The 6,992-nt window shown below is 43.4% G+C and overlaps 1 protein-coding gene across 1 annotated transcript in view; it reads right to left on the reverse strand.

Moving 5' to 3' along the window:
- The window catches only part of ZNF469 (zinc finger protein 469), a 209,318-nt gene extending 202,528 nt beyond the window's left edge, over positions 1-6,790 (reverse strand). The window contains exon 1 of the mRNA XM_069793301.1: positions 6,751-6,790. The gene's annotated coding sequence lies outside the window, so the exon portion shown is untranslated. The remainder of the gene's footprint in view (positions 1-6,750) is intronic.
- Positions 6,791-6,992: the final 202 nt, after the last annotated feature.

The following is a 6,992-nucleotide window of genomic DNA, read 5'->3' on the forward strand; positions in this document are numbered from 1 at the left end:
AGCTTATTGAAAGAGTAGCTTAGAGTAAAACATGACAATAGATGAGACAGAAGAACGCAAGGACCATTGCCAGCATATGGAGATTGCAATTTATTATACACAGCCCAACCAGCAAAATGATTGGGTTTTTACATAGCAACAGGCCAGGACTGGAAGGGAGATCATGCTAAAACAGCAGCACAGGAGAGAACACAGAGGTTTCTCTCATTTGTAGAGCCTATGGCAAATCAACGTCTTCAACTTCACTATGCACTTGAAGCAGTCCCACTACAGTGACAAGCCACGATGAAAAAAAAACAACAACAACCACCAAACAAAAAACCCAAAACTCAAAAACCCAAACCAGCAATGTGTAATACACATATTAATGTTGAATCTCTTCTTTTGGGACTATTCTGAATTTGTGTTCTACAACTTAATCTCTGGTTTCTGGCACACGAGCACAGCTGCTGCCATCTGCATGCAAATCACTAGAATCTACGCTAGCTACAGCATGAAAGTCAGGAAAATAGGTGAAAGCTTTAAGCTTTTTTCCCCCCTACTAGAATAAAGAAGTTAATTCAGTGTATTGAATGTATGAAGTATAAAAAAAGTGCTCATTCATTTACATATGATGATTTACAGCCATCATGCCACATAGAACGCTAGAAGGAAAAAAAAAAAGCAAAGCAACATGTGGTGACAGGTCAGTCTTAATTTCTTACTGACATTCCAAAAATTATGTCTAGTTTGGAAAAAGATTTATCATTTCCAGCTCATCTCAGTGCTGCACACGAGAGGGCACTGTTCTGTAGGCTCAGGGGATAAAAAGCAGCACAAATTAATCATGTGCTGCAGATGAAAATTGTTGTGCTAGCGCCAAGCAATTAGACCTTCTCTGGAGAATTAACTGTGTAGCTAGAAGCAAACTTGCCAATTAAATCAGCATCTTCAAACACCTTAGGTGATCCTTCACTTCAGTGACCAGCATTATCCATTTTTTTGCAGAAAATCAAGCCATTTATCTTACCACAACTATCAATGTTACCGTTTTTCAGGCGTTACAAGACTGGAGCTGACTCCACACAGGACGACAGCTTTTTGCCGCGGGTGTCTGTGCTGGAGAAACCAGGGGTGACAGAGACTAGAGAAGGCTTAAAGACCTTCAGAAGACTCGCAGGTCCAACCCAGGCTGGCTAAACCATTCAAATTTAGCTGAGTATTTAAGGTTTAAACAAACGGATCCAAAAACTCTGATTAAATCCAACGGCAAAGCAATCGGTTAGAAATGGAAGCGACACTATAGTGCCTCCAACTCGTACATCAGGCAGAAAACAGGCACCAACATTTCAGGTATCTCGGTCAACTACTAAGTGGATCCAGAAGCAAGCGAAGGGACAGAAGCAGGGTTCTAGCCAAAAAAGCAAACCAGCAAGCAGGTGTAACGAAGGTTAGAAAGCACACGGAGCTGTAGTCGCTCCAGACTAAACGCTGCTGAAGTTTGTTCATTTTAGCAAAATCATTCCAGATTGACCTTGCCACGGACCACATGGGCCATGTTTTGCTTTCGTCCCCAGACTGACACCCTTTCGGTACCTGCTGCGTTTCTGACACGTTCTCTGCCCTCCGAGCACAAAATCACGGCATTCATTATAGCCTTCCTCCCCTCCTCCTGCAACTCACCCCCACAAAATTAACAGGAAAGGGTATTTTATTATTTAAAACACAGTCATCCACCTCCCGTCAAGCCCCGGTTTTTGGCTTCTGTATTTCTCTCGCAGCACGTGTTGACAGACGTCCGCATTCCTCATGCTGCCACGAATTTGTGCAACGGGGAAAGACAGAGGCAGACTACGGCCTTGAAACCTAAGCGAGGCAGGAAATTGCTATCTGTTCGTTTGGTATAAAAAGAAACGTATGCACAGCTTCTCTGAAGACAATAATGTTCCTACCGAGGAAATGGGACCAATGCCTCCGTATCAGATTCCCTGCACCCCAGAGCATTTTATTTCCCTCCCATTCACATTTTTAGCTTTCAAAATCTTATAGGTAAGTGGCCAAAAACATATCAGTCTAGTCATCGTGTCTGGTTTTCGCGTGCTTTTTCCTCTTTCTCTGCTAGAGGATGGATCGAGCACCACGTCGTACGAACAGCGATGCGTCTGGAGTCAGACACCCCAACCCCGGGGCTGCCCGCCGCGGCGGGGGCACAGCCTGCCGCTGCCGTCCCGGTGACCGCAGCCAGCTCGGCACATTCCTCCGACCCACCTACCACCAAAGGGACTTCCCAGCAGAGTAAGTGTTGTGTAAAGCCTCTGGATTAGAGGCATCCCACGAGCGCCAAGTCAATCGTCAAGTGGAGGTTTTTTCTTAAATTAAATAACCTGAGGATGTTCTCGGTCCAGCAGTGTTGTGTGTTACCAAGGACAGAGTGCATGCCTGGAACACAAATCTTTTGTCCTTAGGTAGCCTGCGAACTTCCTGAACTCATCCAAGCCTACGAATCAGGAGTTCATCTCTACATGCCACACCGAGGGACATTCATGTCTCCCTTGCCAATGCTCTCTATTACTATGGAGTCATTATATCATCATCTGTATTTCAGAAAGACGTTTCAAACATCTGGTTAGCTTTAAATGCACAAAACCACATGCACGCACCAGTATTTTTCACGTTAATCTGCTTCTCCCAGGGTTATGAGCAGATGAACCTCAATGACTCCTGATTGACGATGGACATTCTGTTTACATTTCAGCTGACAACACTAAGGTATTTCCTCTCCAGCTGCAGCCAAACAACAACAAAAAAAAAGAGAACACCACCAAAACCCCTAATCACGAGTCACGGACTCTGAGCCCGCGGTCTCCGGGCCACACGAGCTACAGAGGTAATAACAGCGCAGCAACAAATACACAGCATCCTTCATCCATATTCCAAAGGGATGCAGATGGATAACATTATTTTACCTATTGCTTAGAGGCACTTACCTCCGATCTGGAAACCATTTAACACAATAGAGATAATTAAACTTGCTTACTCAATTCTATAATAGAAGGAAAACGGAATTTGACTGGAAGGCAAGATGGGCACATTGCAGCCTACAAAAGAAAACATTCTGCTATTTTCAGGGACTCCAGGGAGCAGAGCATCACTGGGATCAATCCCCCAGCTTCATCACAATATAATGTGGCACTAGATTAGAACTAGAAATCATCACAAGTCACATATCTGACCTGAAAATATTTTTTCCTCTTCTTGCTAAACAAAGCCTAAAATATTTGCTTTCCCAAAACAAAGTATTTCTTTTGGTAAGTGAATAAATGGGCTCGGTGGGTAGGGGACTTATTATCACCCTCTGCCTCATCAGAACTATCTCTTCTGATGGAACACTGGAAACATGACAGAACGGTACCTACAGAGATGTCAGACAGATACGAAAGGAAGGAATAATATACCCTGAGTTTTCCTTGCCTCAACAAACCAGTTCGCTTGTGTTTCAGAGCTCCTGGAGCGAGACATAAAACTGCCCTGGATTCATTCTGTACAGACATTCTGTACAGACACCTAACAGTATTTAATAACCAACTATTTTACTTGACCAGTCTTTCACTTAAGTATTATTTTCTGTGATCTCTAACAAAAGAAAACTCCAAAGCCACGTAGCTGGTAATAAGCACTAGCCCCAAGCGCTTCAGCTCCTTTGATGAACGTACTAGGGAGACGGGAGACAAGGTGAGCTGAGCCAACACTGCCTGGTGCAACGCTCCAGCCAACAGGGACATTATCGTGGTTGCAAGTCTCAATCTCTCCTTTTAATCTCAAGGAACGCCAGTCCTTTCCACTGGAATATAACACAATTTTCAAATGCATTTATTCATAAAGCTTTGAGTCCTGAAGGGACCATGATATCATCTGTTCTGACCTCCTGCGTCACCCCAACCATTACATTTCACCCACTCACCCGGCTGTGTAAAGCCCAAGAACTAAAGCCCTACAATTAAAGCTTCATTTGGGTCCTGGCAAAAGCACCCCTCCCGTGCACACAGGCTTGATTTGACAAGCATCAAGAGACAGTAAATCCTCTGTAGCATTCCTACTCAGAAACACGTGCTTTGTATCTTAGTTTGAATGTGTTCTGTTTTAGCTTCCAGCTAAAATTCTCACTATATCTTTTTCTTTTGTTTCCAAAATTTTCCGCTCTCAAAATGATTCCAGTGCATAAGTATAAAGTCACTTTTTTTATATAGATTCAGTGGATTAAGAGCTTTTAAATATCTTGGTTTTCCCAGCTCTCAAATAATTTTTCTAGCCCTTTTCCACATTGACTTCTATTTGTTGACATCCTTTTGAAAAGAAAGAAAAAAAAAAAAAAAAAGACCAAACCCACACGGTTCAGTGGGGTAAAACACAGTTCTCCTGCATACACATCCCAGCATCACACTGGCCTTTTTTTGCCAGCCTGGTACACTGGGAGCTCATTCTGCCCTTCACAAAGGCATTTATTCCTGCGGCACAGCCGGCAGTGCCATCAGTACCGCTTGCCTGCCTTGTTCCCAGATGCAGAGCTACATCTGCATCAAAGCATGTTTTATTTCCGTGGGCTGAGCTTACCAAGCCTTCCAGACTACACGGCATTACTTCTTTAGTCACCACTATGCACTTCCCAGCCAAAGCGTGAGCTGTACAAAAACTTCATCAGCAGTAATCTTATCATGACTTTAGGTCGCTGATGAGACGATGGAATTAACAGTGCGCCAAACTCCACGAAGCCCGACAAGCAACCTCTTCTTTCAAGAGGGCTCCCTGATGATGACTATTTTTTCAGATGTATCAGCCAATTCTTAATCCATTTGGTGTGCGCGCTTTATGCTGCAAAATGCTAATTGCTTTCTTCAGATACACATCCAACACTTCAGAAAAACATCCAACTTTATTTCAGCTACCTTTGTCAACCAAATCCTTAAAGAATGAGGCAACTTCGGTTTGACAGTTGACCTCCATTTAAAAAGCGTCCACCAAAACCCACATTTGTCTACAGAACCGCAACTGGAACAGTTTATTAGCGCTTTCTTCTCCACTGCAGGAAAACTCACGGGGCAACAGAGGAAGCAATCAAGCAGTGACAGTCTACTCAGTTGTGAAGCCCAATCTACCCAAGTATAAAGGCAACAGCTGCTTTTCCCAGTACTTTGCAAGGGGAGAAGCAGAACACCAGACAGAAGTTTCCATCAGTGCAGGGCACTCGGAGCAGAGAATTTGGGAGTCCCAAGAAATAATCATCATTCAGTAACAGCTCTCCAGAGGCACAGGCATTACTGGTAATTGCTTCAAGAACACTTAAAACCGAAAGGTAAATAGGGTCTTCCCATTTCCCTAATGCTGGTCAAATAATGCTCTGTTCATTTATCCAGCAAATCCAGCTCTTCGTTTAAGTCATAACAATCTATAAACACAGTGTGATTCTTCCCAAATTTCTGCAGCCTTTAGCTCTGATGAATAGCCTGAACAGACAAAATGGAGTTGCTACAGACCGAAATGAGTTGCTATGAGTCTGGGCTACCAGTGCCACTCAGTCAGTCAATCCAGGCCAGATGCTTTCATTTCTATCCCAGACTTGACAATCAAAGGCTTAGACAAATTACAAGTCTTCCCAATCTCACTGCCAGTTGCCCACCAAACAGCTATAAACATTCAACAAGCCTCTTTGGTGAGTAATCAGAAGAGAATTCGCAAGCGGCCGTGCGAGCGCTTGACGTGGATTCTCTTGTGAATATTTATTCGCACAAGTATGCAACGTGATGCTGCTTTCCCACAAATGTTCTTGCCAGCGCAATTTTTGCTCATCCTAAGTGGTTGGGGAATAAACAAAGAAGTGTGGTCAAAAAATACCAGCAAAGCAGATCAGCAAATTCTAGATGGAAAAATATTCACGGAGGATGATCCTGACCGTGTGACGAGGAATGGCTTGGTGCCTATGCACTACATCATTCTCCCTATGTAGGGCAAGAGGGCAAATCTGACTTGCTTTCTTCTCCCCTCTCTACTTTTGCAGCCACACGCTCATTTATAAGCGGAAACAGAGGTAATAGAGTAGTAAATACCAACAAGAAAACATATGAAAACTATCACGTAAATGCGTGAAGCACTTCACGCAGTTTAATCGTATAGCCAGAACTCAGCATTGCCTTGGGCTCTGCGGTCATCAGAGCATGCCATAACTTCAATGCGATGAAAAGAGATTGGGGATCAGTTTGACAAAAATATTAAGTATTTCAGACACTTCAGAAAAGCGGGATGTCTCAGGTCACACATGGGGCTTTTTCCTCCTGACATGCTACATCTGTGATAAGAAACAGCTGGGAAGGCGATTGCTTTTCACAGGCACAGTACTCCCAGTTGTGAGAGTGCAACCGAAATCAGCAGGGACACCGAGGTCCTTTATCCAGCCCTAATCACGTGCTCCTTGAACAATTGGAAATAAATATTCTGGTTTTTGCAAGGCCTCCACATACCATTCGATTCACTCTGAACAACAACAACATCCAGTCCCTATTTCCAAGGGCCCCGCCACCCCCCAGTTTCCATGAGCAGAAGCATCTTCTTGCAATTAAAAAAATTCGGGATGCCCGCAAGAGGGGGGCAAAATACAGAGCCCAGTCTCCTGAAAGCAAGATTAAAATCCAAACACAGAGCAGAAGGACCTTTCTGAAGTGGCATTAAATGGAAAGATAGCACAGATAGCACAAACAGGCAATGAAGGAAAAGAAGTACCTGGTGCAGGTGTTCAGGAGATGAATTCACACAGGACAGAATCAGCGTGTTGAATCAATAATCCTGCCTGGAAAGAGAGGAAAAAGTAATTAATGCTTTTTCAGAATTTAAAATAACGGTCTTCCATAATTGAACAAAATAAAGATCATCTAACTTGTTAAAACTTTCAACACTTAAGCACACTTATTCATTAAGAAGTAGAGACCTCCTGTTTGTTTACTCTTTACACCATGAACTTTTTT

Source organism: Haliaeetus albicilla, chromosome 10 (assembly GCF_947461875.1).
Source record: "Haliaeetus albicilla chromosome 10, bHalAlb1.1, whole genome shotgun sequence".
Classification (NCBI taxonomy): Eukaryota; Metazoa; Chordata; class Aves; order Accipitriformes; family Accipitridae; genus Haliaeetus; species Haliaeetus albicilla.